The 20,349-nt window shown below is 43.0% G+C and overlaps 1 long non-coding RNA gene across 1 annotated transcript in view; it reads right to left on the bottom strand.

The window, feature by feature from the left end:
* The window catches only part of LOC147829521 (uncharacterized), a 50,543-nt gene extending 36,058 nt beyond the window's left edge, over positions 1–14,485 (bottom strand). The window contains exons 1-2 of the long non-coding RNA XR_015448858.1: positions 14,366–14,485; positions 10,064–10,228 (exon numbers count right to left, since the gene is read on the bottom strand). This is a non-coding gene — a long non-coding RNA (uncharacterized LOC147829521). The remainder of the gene's footprint in view (positions 1–10,063; positions 10,229–14,365) is intronic.
* Between the last annotated feature and the right edge of the window lie 5,864 nt (positions 14,486–20,349).

Genomic DNA, 20,349 nt, shown 5'->3' with positions numbered 1-20,349 from the left:
AAACTATTAAATGTCTAAAACATGGGGTGCTAAGACCCTGGCTTAGCAGATACAGTGAGAAGGATAAGGAACAGTGAGATGGTGAAAAGGAAGCTGTCATGACTTGTGTCTGGAAAGGAAAGAATGGGGAGGAAGCATCAGATATGACAAATTTTGAGCTTGGATGGATAAGAGAATGCTGATGCTATGCATGGGCAGAAAAACTAGAAACTGGGAGGGGGAGACAGGCTCAATTTTACACACGCTTAGTTTGAGATGATGACAGGATACCCAAATGGAAACATCTGGTGTGCAATATAAACAGCTCAAGTTCAGCAGAGATGGTGGCCTCCAAAGGACAGCAGGGAAACTACCTGCACAGAAATGACCTGTGAACCCAGCAGCACGAGACAGTAAAGACAGGAAGGTGTAAAGACCAAGGAAGGTGCTTGGAAAAATTCTCTCTGGACAAGGTGGAAGAAGATCCATCCACCCAGAAGGAAGAGAGATCACAGTGGCAGAAAAACCAAGGTGCAGCAGTGTCACTGAGGGTGATATAGGACTTCCCAAGTGGTCATCCATGAGCAAGGCCGCAGAGGTATCCAGGCAGATCCCATTAGCAACAATATAAAGGGGATGGGATGGCCTGCCCTAATTTCATCCCCACATTTCCCCTTACTTCTGTCCTCCTGGTTTTGTGGTTCTCTCGCGAACTGTTATGGTAACTACCAGGGCCACATCTGCCCACAAGGGCCACACTAGTCTTCTTCTTGTTTTTGGTACTGGGGATCGAACTCGGGTCCTTGTGCTTGCATAGCAGGTGGCAAAACCAGTGAGCTAAATCCCCCGCCCAGTCTTCTCTTGACTGACTCAGCTATGGTACCATATATCCACCCTCAACAAACTCACAGATAGCTTGAAGGTTTAAGGAGATAAAACACCAAGAAACTAAAGTAAACAAAGGAAAGGAAGAAGTTTTTAAATTGGATTAGAAACAGAACAGAAGAATGTGACACTAGTTCCAGCTTGAGATAGATTTGGATTAATATTGCATTGAGGACTTATGAGAGTTTTTCTTTTTAGTATATGTGCTGCCAAAGTAAGCACAAGAGTTTTTCTTTTTAATGGCAGTACTGGGGATTGAATCCAGGGCCTTCACACTGAGCAATGTCCCCAGCTCTTTTTTTTTTTTGGTACCAGAAATTGAACTCAGGACCTTGTGCTTGCTAGGCAGGTGCAGCACCACTGAGCTACATCCCTGGCCCTCTTTTTCTTTTTTTTTTTTTTTTAACAGGGTCTTGCTAAGTTGCCCAGGCTGGCTTGTAACTTGTGATTCTCCTATCTCAGCATTCCAAGTAGCTGGGATAGGTGTAAACCACCATGCTTGGCTTGGGATTCTTGAAATGGTTCTTAAGTTTTCTGTGTAGGTAGATCTCTAGTTCATCTACATGAGTCCTAAACTAGAACACAGTAAGGCTGAGGATGTTGCTCAGTGGTAGAGCTCTTGATTATCATGCATAAGGCCTTGGGTTACTCAGAACCACAAAAAACAAACAAAAAAACTCTGTACTGGACCTGGCAGATGCACAGCTACACAGCAAGCACTCAGAGCTGATCTTTCCCCTTCCCACTTCATTCACACCTACCTTTTGGCCTATTAGTGCTGTCCAGGTCAGCCTGGGCTACATTGTGAGTTCAAGACCAGCCTGAACTACATGGCTAGACTCTGTCTCCAAAAAACAAAACAAAACAAACAAATAAACAAACAAAAAACTACTGTGCAAAAGTTTAGAGGAAGCTCTTCATGTATTGGTATAGATTGTAAGCTGATTTCTGAAATATACAGTTAAGTGAGAAAAAAATATTTACAAAACAGTGTAAATATGCTACCATTTGGGGAAAAATACGTGTGTGTAGGGCCAGGGGCATAGTACAGTTGTAGAGTACGTGTTTAGCACGTGTGGGACCTCTGGGTTTGATCCCTAGCAATCCGCACACATACATGCAAATGTGTGTGTTATTTGCTTGTATAATGCATATATAGTACTGTATTATGCATCTGAAAGGGCACCCAAGAAAGTTATATCATTAGATGTCTTTGAGAAGAAGATAACTTGGTGGCTTAAAATTAGGAACAAGGGAATTTTTCATTGAGCAATACTTTTAAATTTTGAACCATGTAACTCCATTATCCATTCAGTAATCAATCAATAAGATCTGGGGGTGGTTGGTGGTGCATGCCTGTAATCCCAGCAGTCAGGAGGCAGAGGCAGGAGGATTGCTGTGAGTTTGAGGCCAGCCTGAACTATATAGTGAGTTCAAGGCCAGCCTAAACTAGGTGGCAAGAACCTGTCTCAAAAAAAGAAAAAACCGGGGCCGGGGATTTAGCTCAGTTGTGCCACCACCTGCCTCACAAGTGTAAGGTTCTGAGTTCGATGTCTGGTACCCCCCCCCAAAAAAAAAAGAAAAAGAAAAAACCAAAAAAGTAAGAAATAATTCTTGTCCAGCTGTCAGGTACTCAACAAATCTTAGAAATAATGGAAACAATTCCACTAAGGATAAAAGGCTATTGTGCCACATAATGCAGTGATTTTGTGGTTATCTTAGAGTTACAGATCTGCACCCTTTATACCACATTCACTGGGAGGGAAGGTGTCTTCTACAGTTTGTGGTAGTAAGGGTCAGTAGAGCATGGATCCTGTGACTGAACAATATCACTTCTGGGAACTTACCCCAAAGACTGGCTTTTACAAGTATAAAACAACACATGCACAAGTGTACTCATTATGGCATTATTTGTAGCAGCAATATTAGAAACAACCTATGCACCTGCCCACAGGAGACTGACTAAATAAACCCACCCAGGGGAACATTGTGTAGCTATAGAAAAAAAGGGGGGAAAGTTTCCATTAGCCAAGGTGGAGTGATTTCAAGGAGAAATTGTTAAATACATAGTATACCACCTTTGTATACTATCAAGTTGTTGTGTATATATTTGAAAAAGGAAATAAATAAGTGTAAACCAGTAATGAATAAAGGTTTACTGCTGGGGGTAGGGAGGAATGAGGGGAAGATGATGCAAATGAGGTGTCTCTAAGTATATTTTAAAATATACTTTAGGTCTATAGCCATACTACCCTGAACACACCCTACCACGTCTAAAATATAGTTCAGCTCTTGAACCACATATTTTACATGTTTAGAAACATTATATAAAAATAGGTTGGTTTGTTTGATGCTAGGATTGAACCCAGGGCCTCATGCATGAGAGGCATGCACTCTACCACTGAGCTATGTCCCTAGCCAACTTTTACACTTTAATTTGAGGCAAGGTCTTGCTGAGTTTCTCAGACTGCCCTTGCATTTGTGATCCTCCTACCTCAGCCTCCCTAATAGCTGAGATTATAGGCATGCAACATCACACCTGGCTAAAAGAGATTTTTTTTAAAAAATACAAAAAAGGGTCAGGGATTTAGCTCAGTGGTTCCGCTGCCTGCCTTGCAAACACAAGGTTCCAAGTTCAATCCCTGGTACTAGGAAAAAAAAATACACATATTGAATATAAATAGTAACAAATGAGCTGGGAGTGGTAGCATACATCTGTAGGCTGAGGCAGGAGGACTGCAGGGTCGAGCCTAGCCTGGGCAATTTAGCAACTTAGAGAGACCCTGCCTCAAAATAAAAAATAAAGAAAACGGGCCGGGGATTTAGCTCAGTGGTTTTGCTGCCTGTTGCGTAAGCACAAGGACCCAAGTTTGATCCCCGGTACCAAAAATAAATAAATAAATAAATAAATAAATTTAAAAAATAAAGAAAAGGGTCGGTGATGAAGTTCAGTGTGAAGGCCCTGAATTCAATCCCCAGTACTACCCGCCCTCACAAAAAACAAACACAAATATCACAGTAACAAATTAACCTTACTATATATCAAATTAATAATATAACCACAGAAAATAGAATGTAAGAATTCAAGAAAAAGCTGGGGGTATAGCTCAATGGCAGAGCATTAGGTGGGTTCAATCTCCACCATAGGAAAAAAAAAACTCAAGTAAATTTTGGATATAGCTCATGGACTTCCTACAAACAAAAGAACTAAAAAAAACAAAAAAAGCTAGGCATAATGGCACATGCATATAATCTTGGTATTTGGGAGGCTGAGGCAGGAGGATTGTTGTGAGTTTGAATCCAGCCTGGGCTACATAGTGAGTTCAAAGCCTGTCTGGACTACAGAAAAAAAATAAATAAATAAAAGAACTACTAAACAACACTGAACTTGTCTTGATAGGTTGTTGTTGATAATGGCATTGGTATAGTAACTTCAAAATTGTTTTGCTATTTTTGCATTATGATAGAAAAATGAATAGATACATAGATGTTGCGAATCAGAGACTACACTAAAAAAAAAATGAAGAAAATCTATAGAATAGGGAAGTGAGGAAAAATCCTCAAGTATTGGATTTGAATTGGAGATGTCAGTATACAGACTTTGTAAAAAATCAACTTTATTGAGGTATAATTTATCTGACAAAATTCCAGATTTTAAGTGCACAGTTTTGATAAATGTATACACACTGTAACCACTAGTCCTTTTATGATCTAGAACAGTGATAGCAAACCTTGTACGGCTTTCAATGATACAAACAGCCTGCTGTGGCACGCATGGCATAGACAGGTTCACCACCACTGATCTAGAACATTCCCACACTCTCCTTCCTTCCCATCTTATACAATTTCATTTCTATGATCAAAGATCTGTTTTGCTTGTTCTGCAACTTTATATCAATATCACCATACAGCACATCTGCTTCTTCCACTCAGTCTGTGGGACTCACTTAGGTTGTGCACCAGACACTTCATTCGTTCTGGGGGCAGGGAGTGGAGGGAACAGAGGAATCTGGTTACAGTGAAGAGGGATGGGGAAAGGGTGGCAGCCAGGAGAGGGGCCCTGCAAAGAAACTTCTGCAAAAACTAAACCACGAAGGGCAGAGGATTTAGCTCAGTGGTTCCGCTACCTGCCCCGCAAAGGCAAGGAGCCGAGTTTGATCCCCAGTACCAGAAAAAAAACTAAACCATGAAAAAGCTGGAAGGGAATATTGAGGAAAGGAAAGAGAGAAAGAAGATGGGGAGAAAGGGTGGGGGCCAAAGAGCTCCTTACACCAGCCTGGTAGATGGACGAGAGTAATACAGGCCTGGTTCAGAGAGACTGAGGTTAAATTAAACACAAGGGGCTTGTGCTTCTCTGACCAGACAGCCAGAGGCTCAGTGAGACTTCTGCTACCCAGGTGCCCCCCCCAGTCAGGGTTGAAAGATACAACAGATTCGGTGGTTTAAACAACAGAAATTAATTTTCTCACAATTCTGAAGAAGTCTGAGATCAAGGTATTAGTAGGGTTGATTCTTTTGAGAGCTATGAGAAAAAAAGATCTGTTCTAGCTTTCTCTATACTTGGCTTTTAAATTGCCATCTTTTTGTTGTTGTTGTTATTTATTTATTTATTTTTAATTCTTTTATTGGTACATTTTAGGTATACAATAGGTTTACATTTATCATTGGGTGTTTGTACCTGTACATGATGTATCTTGGTTCTTATTTTTTCCCCACTACCTGTGCGCCCTTCACCCCCTCCACCCTTCCCTATTTACAAAGACTTCATTTCCATTTTTTTTCTTGTCTCATAATTTTTCCTTTCCCTTCTTCCCTTTCCCCTTCCTCTCCCACCACCCCTACACCTTTGGACCTTTTCCTATTTCAAAGTATCAATTATTCGTTTTAATCCTTATTTACACTGTCAGTTTCTCTCTAAATTGCCATCTTTATATTCTCTTTCTCTTGTACTTGTCTGTGAGCACAAATTTTCTTTTCTTTTTAGGGCATTGGTCCAATCTGAAGTACTGAGGATTAGGATTTTTTGGCTTTGTTTTTTTGTTTTTTTGGTACCAGAGGATCGAACTCAGGTCCTTGCGCTTGCGCAGCAGGCAGCGAAACCACTGAGCTAAATCCCTGGCCCAGGATTAGGATTTTAACATACTTTCTTTTTTCCTTTTTTGGTGCTGGGGATTGAACAGGAATGTGGTCTACCATTGAGCTACACCCCCAGGCCCTAACATACAAAATTTTGAGGGGAGAAGTGGGACACAATGTAGTCCATAACAAAGTCTATCACTTTATTTGTTTTCTATTTGTCCCATATGTTTTTTTGCCCCTTTGTTCTTTTCCTGAATTCTTTTGAGGAACTGACTATAAGCAATATGTTTACAAATAATTTGATATTCAATATATATAATTGTACATTTTACAATTACGTATCAAATATCTAGAACATACATAGAATGTAATTAGTATTATATTTCATCTCTATTTGATTTTAGCTATACTTCCTTATTTTAGCTGCTCTAGAAATTATAATATGCATCACTAATTTATCAGAGTCTAATTGCACTTCTTGAGATTTCACAAATGTAAGGAACTTACAACCATACAATTTTATTTACTCCTTCACTTTGTGCTATTATTATATATTTTACTCCTCCATATGTCACGAACTATATCTTACACTAATAGTACTTTTGCTGCAAACAGTCATTTGTCTCCTATGGGAATTAAGAGAAGAAAAAAGCTATTCTTTTCTATTTATCTAGATATTATCATTTCTGTGGCTTTTCATTCCTTCCAGTTAACCCAAGTTTCCAACTTTCCTCTCACCCTGCATAACTTCCTTCAGTATTTCTCACAGTAAAAGTCTGCCCCTAACAAATTCCTTCATTTTTCATTTTTCTAAAAATGTCTTTATTTCTCCCTTGGAAAAGGATATTTCATTGAATATAGAACTCTTGCCTGAAATTCTTTTCCAGTTAGCATTTTAAAGGTGATTCCATTGTTCATGCCCCTTTTCTCTGCCAACTCTTCTTTTTCAATCTTATTTTAAGCTTATCCAGTGGATTTTTCATTTTCAGATATTGCCCTTTTCAATACTGGTATTTCTTTTTTTCCTTCTTTTTCGGGGGAGGGTCTGGGAATTGAACCCAAGACTTTACATTGAGCTATAATCCTATCCCTTTTTTATTTTTCTATTTTTTTTTTTTTTTTGGTACCGGGGATTGAACTCAGGTCCTTGCGCTTGCACAGTATTTTTCTATTTTGACCCAACGTCTTGCTAAATTGCCCAGGCTGGGCTTGAACTTGCAATCTTCCTCCCTCAGTCTCCCAAGGTACTGGGATTATAGGTGTACGCTACTGGGCCTAGCTTGGAATTTGGGTTGTCACAGTTTCAGTTTCTTTCCTGAGATTCCCATTAAGACTACCATATTTTCCCTTAAATCCTTAATCATATCTAGAGTAGCTGCTGTAAGGGACTGTCCACTAATTTCAATATCTGGGTCATCTCAGGGTGTTTCCACTGACTATTTTTTTCCTAGTTATGGATCATATTTTCCTCCTTCTTTGAAAGACTAGTAATTTTTTATTGAATGCTGGACTTGTCTGGATAATACTTTCTTTTAAACAACAGTGAGTTTTTTTTTATCAGGCAATTCATGTCTAGTAATTCTCCTTAATCTAATTTTTAAGACTTGTTTTAGGCCCAGTTGAGAGTAGCCCTCACTCTGTATGAGGGGTTAGCAAAGAATTGATCCCTGTAACGAGCCAGACAGTAAATATTTTCAGCTTTTCAGGCTATCTGGCCTCTGTCACTATGGTGTAAAATCAGACATTGATAATATGTAAACAAATACTACCATATTCTACCTGTGGTCGGCCAGACTGCTCTAGTCACTGTCCTTTCCTGCACCATGGTCTTACTGGTATCTCATCCCAATGTCTAGGATATTATTGAAGTGTTTCCACTCTAGTGAGGCCAGAACTCAAACTCTCCCAGAACTGTATGACATTCAGTATCTCCATTCCACTCCCAGCCCTGCAGCAGCAGCAGCAGCAGCAGTAGCTCTGCCAGTCTCACATGGTCCCACCATGTGCATGTGCAGCCCAGCCCTCAGCTAAGGATTCATAGACAACTCACATGAAGACCTGGGGCAACTTCCCTGTGCACAGCACCTATCTCTCTGGCCCTCTGTCTTGCAACTTCTACCTGTCTTGGGAGTCCTCATCATTGAGCTCTGCCCAACCAGCTCAATAGAACTGTTGTGTTCTGCCTGGGTTCCAGCTCCATCCTGAGGTCAGAAAATGGTGTCTAGGTAGAGATTTGAGGCCAGAGTTAATGTAGGGCTGACTTCAAGTACTTTTCTCTCAGTAGTCAGTTCTGCCTATTGTTTTGTTTTGGATTTTTTTGGTCTTGGGGGTCAAACTCAGGACCTTGTGCTTGCAATAGGCATGGTGCCACTGAGCTAAATCCCCGGCCTGTTATTGTTTTGTTTTTGAGACAGGGTCTTGCTATGTAGTTCAGTCTGGCCTTGAACTCCCAATGATCCTCCTGCCTCAGCTTCCCAAGTGCTAGGATGACACATGTGCACCACCACATCCATCCCAGTTCTGCTTTTGATGAAATTTAATAATAATCCTTGTATATTTTACCCAGTTTTATAGTAGTATACAATGGGAAGGCTCTGACATAGCAACAGGGAGAGGAAGAGGGAAGAGATGACTAAACAAAGTTGAGGAGGAGGCTAGTGATGGATGGCAATGTGGGCCAGAGCAGACCGTCAGCAAATTGTGCTGTAATGACAGCCTATGGGCCTCACTCAAAGCCAGTCCCACCCATCACACAGGACCCAGGTTGGGGCAATCTCTGTTTACCAGCTTCCCATAGATCCCAAAATAAACTTATCTGTTGCTCCCAAACCACTTACTCTGTCCAGTGGCACTCAGTCTACCTCCCAAAGTCCCATTTCTGTGTTGAAAAGAGCTTCAGTTTGGTAGGAGTGGGGACCTCATAAGGAGACAGAATTCAGCCCAGCATAGGAGCATTTGGGAAGAAGAGGTCAGCAGCCCATGGACAGAGTGGGAGGATGCATCTAGCTGAGCCACCAGTGAGGGGGAGGCTGTGGAAAAGGATGCTGGCCTTCCTAGGATGGGAAGTCTGCCAAACCAAGAGATGTGCTATCTAGGGAGACAGGCAGCTACTGTTCTGGGTAAAACTACCCAGCTCCAGGTCTCCTCAAGTCAGATGAGGACAAAACATTTAGGATGCATATCATCAGGTTCTTCTCCCCACCCTACCCTCTTTCACCCAAACCTGTCCCAGCCTTCACAACTGTCTCTGGCTTCAGTTAGGCTGACAGGTGAGAGATCTCTGACCTGCTTTAGCCTGGGCTTGAACCTCCTTGTGACCTTTCCTGTCACGTTCACTCTATACCTGTACCTCAGTGGCTCCCTGAGCTTCACCAGGGGTGCCAAGGGTAGATTGAGACATTACTACCCATGCCAATCTCACCAGGCAAACTTTTGCTAACTCTCCCTCACCCAGTGGAGGAATAGCTTTCCTATTCTTGGTCCTCCAGCCGAGATACAGAACTCTCTAAAGTTATCTCAGCTATCCAGGAAAGCTACCGAGGTGAGAGCAGACCTAGCAGAACCAAGGGGAGGAGCAGTTGATCTTGGATAGGACCTGTCACCATGAGAACAAGTTGGCATGTAGCACAGGCATGAGAGGGAGAGAGTCCTCTACCCTGTCTGGTGACAGTCACTGGGTTGGACTGGAAAGCTGAGAAAAATGGGCAGGAAATTCTGGGTGAAATAGAAAAGGAGGAAAGGCTGTTTCAGGTAGTAGAGGTCTGTGACCTCCTCAGTGACCAGACGGTATTCTTTCAGTGATAACAGAGGTAGGAAAGATTGCTAGTCCCAATGCCATCATTTAGCTCTTTGACCTGTAACCTAAGAACTCAGACCCACATATGGAAAAGAGTGAAAGTAATAAAACAAGATATTCCTGCTATTGCTGAGATCACACATAAGGGGCAGTTCTTGCTTGGTAAATGATAAAGGACCAATATGCCCCAGAAACCAGCTGACACAGGCCTCCATAGTAGTCACTGAGCTGTCAAAACTTCTTCTCGGGACCAGGCTTGGAGTTACTAGGTTTCTCATGAAACCTAGCTGCAAAGGAGTCCTGATAAGCCCTGCAGGCACTTACCTGCAGTCAGTGGAGTGGCAGCAAATTGCAGAGGCAGGATGAAAGGTAAGAGCTGGGCTCCAGGTGCAAGCACAGGCTGTTGGAGGAAGGTAAGAGCTTGCCTTGGCTCTTGTCTCCAGAAAAAGAAGTACGTGTGGCCCCCTAAGGTCCTGCACCATCCCATATCTAAGGGCAAAAAAAAAAATGCAATCAGTTGTGCTCTATTCCCTCCCCTCCCACTGATCTTCCTCTCAGCTTCCCTGCTTTGAAAGTGACTGCATCTGCAGAGCAAGAGGAATCTAGATTGGAATCTAGACCTTTGATGAGTTAAACAGGCCTTGTCCTCAATCTCCTGTACTTGTGCCCTCCTCAAGAGACACTTCTATCTGGGATCCTGATGTAGGACTCCCCTCCATGGGTTATTAGACACCTATCTCTGAGAGCTCCCCTTCAGTGCTAGCTTCTGAGCAGGACCAGACAAGGGTAAGACCCCAAAAGTCAGCCTCAAGATGAAGCTACCGAAGTCAACTTCATTTCTTTGCAGCAGCTGTAGGTCTTAGTAATCCACTGGCATGATGGACAGTTTCCCACTTCCAGGTGGGTCACTGAAGGGAAAGAAATGTTGCTGGAGCCAGGGCTGGTGGTACATGCCTATAATTCCAGCACTTGGGAGGCTGAGGTAAGATGACTGCCATGAGTTTGAGGCCAGCCTGGGCTATGTAGTGAATTCAAGGTCAGCCTGAACTGTACAGTGAGACCCTGTCTCAAAAAAGAAAAAATGTCACTGGGGAGGAGTAGGCTATAGAAAAGGAGAGACAAGAATGAATACCAGAGCCTAAGGAGTATCCATTATTGGCCCTCAAGACTGCTTTGTGATCTTGTGCTTTTGAAGCAGGCAGCAGAGCCACTGAGCTAAATCCCCAGCTCTTCTTCAAACCTTAAGGAAGGAAAGTATCTTCCCCATTAAGTGGAGTTGGGTTTTGCATCCTTTCTAGATGCTGCATGGTAATGATACAACCCAGACCACAGCTGGAGGAGCAGATACACTGCCTTGAGAATCCAACCTTGGGTGAGAAGACTCAAGCTTCCCCATCAAAACTAGCCTTTAAAACTGTCCTGCCTAGGAGAATGGATTTGCCCAGAAGTGAAGAAAGTGACTTCAAACATTAGGAAAAGGAGCTGGTCCTGCTGGCACATGCCTGTAATTCTAGCATTTGGGAAGGTAAGTCAGAAGGATTGCCTTGAATTCAAGGGCAGTCTAGGCCTCATAGTGAGTTCAAGGCTACCCTGAACTACCTAGTGAGACCCTGTCTCAAATAAACAAACAGGAGAAGGGCTAAGGAATTTTTAAATACAATAACATTACCAGAAATCTGGGACTTGGGTAGTACTTACTATAGGCAAACACTAGGCTAAAACTGTACCCTATTTCCCCCAAAATAAGATCTAACTAGAAAATAAGCCCTAGCATGATTTTTCAGGATGCTTGTAATATAAGTCCTACCCCAAAATAAGCCCCAGTTAAGATCATCAGCCAGACAGACATATTTAGTATGTCTCTTGCAACACATGGCAGATTATTGAATTATAAAATATTAATATGTAATGAAATATAAATAAATAATATTATTGACATTATACTTAACCCACAGCTACTACTAACTCATTTAAAATTTTTTTTTGGTACCAGGGATCAAACTAGGGTCCTTGCACTTGCGCAGCAGGCGGCAAAACCACTGAGCTAAATCCCCGGCCCAACTACTAACTCATTTTAGTTTCATACATACTACTCATGTGTCCTCAGGACCCATACATTTAAGTTTTTTATAAAAGCAAAAAAAAGCATGCTGAATTTTTATTTGCAAATACATTACATAAGAAAACTACATTATATATTTATAACATAAAAAAAATTTAATTTTCAAAACACTTAGAACAAAATTTCTTTTTTTTCTTTTGGTACCAGGGATCAAACTCGGGTCCTTGTGCTTTCGAGGCAGGCAGCGGAACTACTGAGCTAAATCCCCAGCCCTAGAACAAAATTTCTTATAGCACTGATTATTACAAACTGGCATTTTACAAGTGTCACACTGAATAGCAGTTTTCTGTCCTTGCTCCTGGGGCATATGGCACATCTTTTTCTTTTGCAGTAGATTGTCTGGATTCTTATATAACAGGAATCTCCATTCCCAGGATTTTTTGTTTTTGTTTTTGTTTTGTTTTTTGGTACTGGGGATTGAAGTCAGGACCTTGCACTTGTGAGGCAGGGTCAGCACCTCTAAGCTAAATCCCCAGACCTTGCTTTTTGTTTTTTGAGACAGGGTTTCACTATGTAGCCCAGGCTGTTTTCGAACTCTTGGTGATTCTCCTGCCTCAGCCTCCCAAATGCTGGGATTACAGGCATGCACCACCATGCTTGGCATTCCCAGGATTTCTGCTGTAAGTTTTCATACTTTTATGGGAACTTTTTAAATAGTCATTCTGTCAGAAGACTACATAGTGAGACCCTGTTTCAAAAAAAAACTCATTCTGGAACGCACTTTTCAAACTGTGTTGGGTCCTCAGGACCCATCTGTAGTAGCTGTGGGTTAAATGGTAATATAAATTATAATTAGGTATTTGTAAATACTCAAGCAGGTCCCTTTAGACCAGAGGTAAACGCCTATGTAAACAGATAAACTCAAGGGCTGGGGATTTAGCTCAGTGGATCCGACACCTGCCTTGCAACCGCAAGGTCCCAAGTTCAATAGTTTGATCCCCGGTACCAAAAAAACAGATGAACTCGAGACTTATTGCCAAATGACCGACCAATCAGAGTACAGACACGACACATGAATACACACTTGAAAACATACATACATGGTTGTATCTAATGTGAATCTTCGTAATTCAATATGTTGTGTGTTGTAATGGACATATTTAATGCACTCATGTGAAATAAATGTTTTCTGACTTTTGGTGCCTGGAATTTTTTCATCCTTTTTGGGTGGACTATCATTCTTTTTTTTTTTTTTTTTTTTGGTACCGGGGATCGAACTCAGGACCTTGCACTTTCGAGGCAGGCACTGGAACCACTGAGCTAAATCCCTGGCCCTGGACTATCATTCTTAACTGTCATCATTTTTGTTGCCATTCCTATCTCATAAGTCTTCAATTAACACTTGACTTAATGGAAAATGTGAAGTCTCACCTGCAAGAGGTTGTGACTTGGGTGAAGAATTAATGGGATAAAGTCACTGGCAGCTGTGTTGCCAATGCACTACAAGCAGGTTATGTGGACAAGAGCTCATTTAAGGAAAGCTCTATTTCGGGAAGCCGAGGCAAGAGGATCACCATGAATTCAAGGCCAGCCTGAACTACATGGGGAGACCCTGTCTCCAAAAAGAAAACCCTCCAAAAAACCACACACACTTAACAACCTGAGGTGGTACCTTTTTTTTTTGTACCAGGAAGCGAACTGAGAGCCTCGTGCTTTCTAGGCAGGCATTGCATTGCTGAGCTACATGCCAGGCCATAAGATGGTATTGTTGTTATTCCCAGTTTTTAGGAAATGGAGGCTCAGCAGGTGTAATAACTATCTACCTGAAGTCACAAACTCATTTGCGCCTCTACATCCCAAGCTGAGATTCTTGCTCAAAATCATTTCAGTTTTCTTTCTTCTTGCACTTGATATGTAATGGAGTAGCAAAGAACCCAGGTGTAGGTAAGTAAACTATACCCCCAGAAGGCACCTTAGGATCATCTGCTTCAAGCCCTTTAGTTTACCGAGACGAGAATTTGGGCTCAGCAAGATGAAAGGATTTGCTCTCTGGGTCACACAGAAGTAAGAGAATTCTGAAGTTCTGCAACAGAATTGCAACGGATACAAGACATTCCAGTCCAAGCATCATTTTACCTAGTGAGGTCCAGGGGTGGGTGGCACTGCAGCGCAGAGGCGCTGGGAGCTGGCCCGTCTGCGGTCCATCAGAGGCAGAGCCAGGTCCAGCCCCAGGCATGCTTCTTGCCTTGCCCAACGCTTCCTCCACGTTCACCCACGGCACAAACCATTCCCACCGGCTGCCCGCGCTCGGCCCAAGTCTCGGGACAGTACCTGTTGTCCGCGCGCAGGTCCTTGGCTGGGGGTGACCAGCCACTGGCTGCAGAGCAAGCGGCGCAGGGCCGGCCAGAACCAAACTGGCCTCGCCCACCCACGCGGATCCGAGCCCTTCCACCTCAGAGCGCCGCGGCCCCAGGAACGCGCCGACTCCCTGAAGGATCTGGGGAACAGTGCCAGCGTTCCCTCCCCTCAGTCCCCCTATTTTGCCCCCTCAGTGGCCCTCAGACCTGGTCATAGCTCTTGTGCACCTCGAAAAGAGTAACACCGGATCTCTCCGTGGAGTCCACTGGCCAAGACTCGGGTTCCCATGGAAACGGGAGGAAGCTCTTTACGCCTGCGCTTATGTGCTAGGCATGCTGGGAAGTGTGGTTTCTGGGTCGTCACCGAGGCCCAACGAACGAACGCAAGATGGCGCCCGAGCGTCGTCGAGGGTTTCGAAGACGAACCTTACTTCACATCCTGGGTGCTGCCCTGCCATGAAGGCCTGAAAGTTTTTCTGGGCAGCCTTGGATCAGAGGAGTTTGGGGTGCAGGGTAAAGGGTCAGAGGCGCAGTCTCTACAGCGCGTTTGATTTTATTGTTTAAAAACGGCCTTACAGGGCTGGGGATTTAGCTCAGTGTTTTAGCCGCCTGCTGCGCAAGCGCAAGGACACAAGTTCGATCCCCGGTACCAAAAAAAAAAAAAAAAACCCAACAAAAAACGTCCTTACAAGGGATTCCCCCTGTCTTGAGGCAGAGAGACGACCGCCTCCGTCCCTCCCCTACAAGGAGCCGGGTACCTGGCAGACAGAACGTTTTGAAGGCAGGAGCTGGCCCAGGAGGGACGGAGTATCGGAGGGATGCAAGCTCCGTTGCAGCAAATGTTCAAATTGGGGCTGAGCAAACTTTCTGTGTCAGGTAAGAGGTCGTGTCAGGTGGTTGTTGATGGGGACCCCGGGGGAAAGGGGGTCAGTCATCCTGGCCTTCTCTGGGGGGAGGTTCAAAGGACCCAGAGACCTCCTTGCTCAGTACTGTGAAATCAGTGAGTTTTGACTCCCCAGGAACCACCTTCTCCACTCCAGAGTTAAACTCCTGGATTGAGAATGTGGAAGGCTTGAGTTCAAACTGTTGTATTTTTTTTTTTTTTTTTTTGTAACGGGGATCGAACTCAGGACCTTGCGCTTTCGAGGCAGGCACTGGAACCACTGAACTAAATCCCCGGTTTGAGTTTCAAGTTGTTAAAGATTCAGCAGTTAATGGGCCGGGGATTTAGCTCAGTGGTTCACACCACCTGCCTCGAAAGCACAAGATCCCAAGTTCAATCCCCGGTACAAAAAAAAAAAAAAAAAATTCAGTAGTTTAGGGCTGGGGATGTAGCTCAGTGGTGTGGCGCCTGCCTGGCAAGCTCAAGGCCTTGAGTTTGATTCCCAGTACCAAAAAAAAAGATTCACTAGTTTACATCTCTGATCCTTGATTTCCTCTTTTTTTTTTTTTCTGTTTCCAGGGATTGAACTTCAGTCCTTGTGCTTGCAAGGCAAGTGGCGGAACCACTGAGCTAAATCCCCCACCCTCCTCCTTTTTGAAAAACAGTAGTTGAGTTCGAGGCCACCCTGGGCTACACAGAGAAGTCTAGGCCAGCCAGAACTACATAGGGAGAACCTGTCTTAAAAAAACAAAACAAGCTTTTGCTGCTCCTGGTGTTGCTTGTGTGCTCATTCAGTGCAGACCAGGTACCTCTTGTGAAGCAGGAGCTGGGAAGACTCGGGCACTCTATGGCCAACAAAAAGCATAAGGAAGGAGTCAAGACTGAGAACAATGATCATATTAATTTAAAGGTGGATGCACCCCAAAGTTATACTCTTTTTCTTTTTTTTTTTGGTACCTGCGATCGAACTCAGGACCTTGCACTTTTGAAGCAGGCCGTGGCACCACGGAGCCACATCCCTGCTTCTGAAAGCCTGTTGTGAAGGAGTTGGTCAGTGAGGCAGATCAGATTCCTATTTAATGGACAGACAATCAATGAAACAGACACCTGCACAGTTGGAAATGGAGGAGGAAGATACAATTGATGTGTTCCAGCAGCAGACAGGAAGTGTCTACTAAAAAGAGAATCTGCAACAACTTTACTCCATAACTCTGTTCTTACAGACCAAGAATACATTCTCAATTAGAAAACTGCAATTTGGTTCCACCATATCCTGACTACTATAGTAGTTTTCTCTATTCTTTCATTTACCCCTTCTCCATTCCTTTATTGTACATAAAGTATCGGGTGCATGTGCACAAGCATATTGCTTTTTTTTTTTTTTAACTAAATGGCCAACAATATGTTTTGATTGACATCAAATGGAGATGGGATGGGGAGATACTAGTTCTGTGAAAATAATCCCCTCTCCATTAGTGGCATGCTCATCAGCTCTTATCTTTATATTCCAGTAAGTTATTTTGCTCTGTTTTAACAGAAAAGACAACAACATTGGGCTGGGGATTTAGCTCAGTGGTTCTGCAGCCTGCCTTGCAAGCACAAGGTCCCGAGTTCGATCCCCGGTACCAAAAGAAAAAAAAAAGAAAGAAAAGAAAAGACAACAACATAAATACCCTTGCATACCTTGTTTGATTGGAGAATTTTAATGTTTTTCATTTATCATTGTGAAACCAAGGATAATTGTATAACTTTTTTGTACATAGCTGTTACAAGTATGGCAATCTGTACTTATGTTGGAGTAAATTACTCTTTAAAAGAAAAAGAATCCTAGATAGTTCTCCCTTTAAGTCAAGTGTCTTGTTGTTTAAATAAACTTGTTTAAAAAAAAAAAGCAAAAAATCGGTGATTGGACTCTGAGCCTGCAGAGTAGACAACGTGAGCAAAGCTTACCCTCCTGAGCTGAAATTATGAACAAGAAGTTATCTTTTTACATTTCTCACCCTTTTAAATATTTTTATTTTATTGAGACAGGGTCTCACAATGTAGTTGAGGTTGGTGTTCAGCTGTGTAGCCCAAGCTGGCCTTGAAATCCTGGTAATGTGGCTGCCTCAGCCTCCCCAGTGCTAGGATCACAGGAGTGCATCACCACACCCAGTTAAATTTTTTTTTTTTTTAATTTTGAGACAGGGTCTTGCTTAATTGCCCAGGCTGGGCTCAAATTTATGATCCTCTTGTCTCATCCTCCCAGATTGCTGGAATTACAGGGGTGCACCATCATATCTATCTAAGAAGTTATTATTGAAATTAAATGGTGGCCAACATGTTCAAGGAATATTGTGAGGATTTGACCTCTTTATGAATCCTATGATAGGTGAATGTGTGAAGATGGCAACTAGTGGGCAACAGAACAATGTTAGGATGGTGGTGATACCTGTTAGAAAACTTGGAACAAATTTAAATAATGAAATAATGGCTGTTTGGCAGAGAAATCCATGTTCTTTCTCCAAAGGGCCTGTTCTAGTACGATGTAAAAATTTGATCATGAACTTTTTTTTTTTTGGTGTTTTTGAGACAGGGTCTCACTATGTAGTTCAGGCTGCCCTTGAACTTGAAGCAGTCCTCCTGCCTCAGGCTCTTTGCCAAATCCTGGACTTTACAAATGTGTGCCATCATATCCAACAAGCCCAGTACATTTCCGTACTAAATTTTTTAAAAATAAAAAATAAAAATGGTGGTAATTGTAAAGCCTCCCCTTTCTTCCTCTGGGAATGCTGCAAGATGATGACCTAGATGTGCAGGCTGAACTAAGAACATAGACAGGCATTCCCATTCACTATAAATTGGTGCAACTTCCTGCAAGGAAATTATGCTTCACAAAATAAAAAAGACACATAGCCCTTGCTTTAGTAATTCTAGAAATACATACTACAAATGTAGTGACCATGTGTGCATAAAAAGTATATACCAGAGTACTTAATGAAACATTGTTTGGAGTGGGATTAAAAAGAATGTAGCCAGGTGTGGTGGTGCAGACCTGTAATCCTAGCACTCCTGTAATCCCAGCACTCAGGAGGTTGAGCTAGGAGTATAGTCATAAACTCAAGGCCAGCCTGGGCTACATAGTGAGTTCAAGGTCAGCCTGAACTACATAGTGAGGATACCCTGTCTCAAAAAACAAAAGCAAAAACAATGTAAACAAATGTCTCTCAGTAAGTGACACTAAAATAAATGATGGATTCCATAAAATGGAATATGTGTAAAGGGCCAGAGATTTAGCTCAGTGGTTCCACCACTTGCCGTGCCAGGTCCCAAGTTCAATTCCCGGTACCCCCCCCCCAAAAAAAAGGAATATGTGTAGTTATTTTAAAAATGAGATAGGGCTGGGGATTTAGCTCAGTGGCATTGTGCCTGCCTGGCAAGTGCAAACCCCTGAGTTTGATTCCCAGTACCAGAAAACAAAAAAGATAAATCTTTATGTACTGATATGTAACTCATGAAAAAATTTTTTCAAAGCATAGTATGTTAACATGCTGTTATATATATATATATATGCACACACACATATATATATATTTTTTTTTTTTTTTTTTTTTGCTGCTATTTATATTTTTAAAGAATTCACACTGGGTTGGGGATTTAGCTCAGTTGTTCCACTGCCTGCTTCCCAAGCATAAGGTCCAGAGTTCAATCCCCAGTACCAAAAAAACAAAAAAAGAATACACACATTAGTATATTTAATTATATAACCATGAAGTGGCCTTTTTTTTTTGGTACCAGGGATCAAACTCGTGTCCTTGTGCTTGCAAGGCAGGTGGCAGAACCACTGAGCTAAATGCCTGGCCCTTTTTTTTTTTTTTTTTTTTTTTATGAAGAGGTTTTGGAGGACCTCAGAAGCTCGTAACAGTTGTTGCCATGAAGATGGGAGTGAGGGACCAGAAGCCAAGGTGGAAGGAAGACTTCATTTTATACCCTTAATTTTTACTTCCTTAGCAATTTGTGTGAGCTTTGTACTACATATGGATCTTAATTATTTGTCTATACTTTTGAGGCAAATAGTTTCCCCTCCATTGCTTGTTTCCTCTCCTGGTGAATTCTTGGAGTCCTCATTCTAACACTTTGGTGGAGGAGGGGGCAGCTCTAAGTTCATGATTGGAACCTGGCTTCCCAGCTGCCTAGGCCACAGGAGGCAGAGCCCAGCCTTCTTGGCTTCTGCCCTGACACTATGACCCCAATCCACCTGCAGACCCAGGCTAGGAGTACAGAAAGGGCACTCTGGTGCGATTTCTGGTTGGCTGCTTAGCAGGGTGGATCAGGAATGGGAACTAGCTTCCCTGTACCCTACCTGTGACCATTGGCAAGCCACTCAGACAGGTGCAAATGAGTCCTCTTCTGGACAGCACATACAGCCTGAATTCTAGCAACGGGTAAATGATGTGTTGTGTTAAAAAAAAGTGGGGAGGGGTGCTTAGGGCTTTCCAGGTCTAATCTCTTTATTTTATAGAAAGAAAGAGACTCAAGGTGAAGTAACTTGGAAGTGGTGAAGCCAGGGCCGGCACCCAAGTCTCAGCACTGTGGAGTTACAGCAGTGCTGGGAGTCCCTCAGGGTAAACTGGGCATGTTGCCTCAGTCAATGAGCCAGCTCCTACCTCTGAGGCCTACTTTCAGGGAAGGAGTCAAGTACCACTCCCTTCCCCCCAAGCCACTATAGTGTGTGGTTTGGAGAAAGAGATAGAAGTGACAAAGATGGAAGCACTGATTCTTCTTGAACACTAAAATAAGCAGAAGTAATCCTGAAGTGGGAAGGGAAGGTCACTGATGGTTTTTTCCTAGGCAGCGATGAGCTAGCTTGGAAAATCAGGCTGCCTTGCATTGTAGCAGGAGGAAGGTGATGCTTGGTACCAAAACACCCTTGAGAACTAGTGTCATATGTCCAAAGGGAGCTTTAGCTCTTGGAACAGGCTTGGTCTTGTCCTGATAGGTGGAGGAAGCAGCTTCCATTTCCTCATGGGTCACTCCCTTCAGCTGTGCCATCACAGCCCAGTGGTTTCTGCCCCGGGTAGACTTGTTCCATCAGCCAATGCTTACCCAGGCCCTCCCCTAGAGATGAGGGAAATACTGCTCCCCTCCCCTCTCCATTCTTCTTCCCTCCCCTCCCCGCTCCATTCTTCTTCCCACCCCTCCCCCAAACATGCCACTCCCCGAGACAGGTCCTTCATGGATACCTGGGAGACAGACAACTGGAAGGAGTGGGAGAGGCCAAGCGCCTCCTGGAAACAAGGATCTGATTGAAAAACAGATGGCTTTATGA

Source organism: Heterocephalus glaber, unplaced genomic scaffold (genome assembly GCF_053883595.1).
Source record: "Heterocephalus glaber isolate CG9 unplaced genomic scaffold, H.glaber_assembly_v1.0 deba00000594, whole genome shotgun sequence".
Taxonomy (NCBI): domain Eukaryota; kingdom Metazoa; phylum Chordata; class Mammalia; order Rodentia; family Bathyergidae; genus Heterocephalus; species Heterocephalus glaber.
Note: the sequence above shows the minus strand (reverse complement) of the source record. Positions and strands in the feature narration are given on the sequence as shown.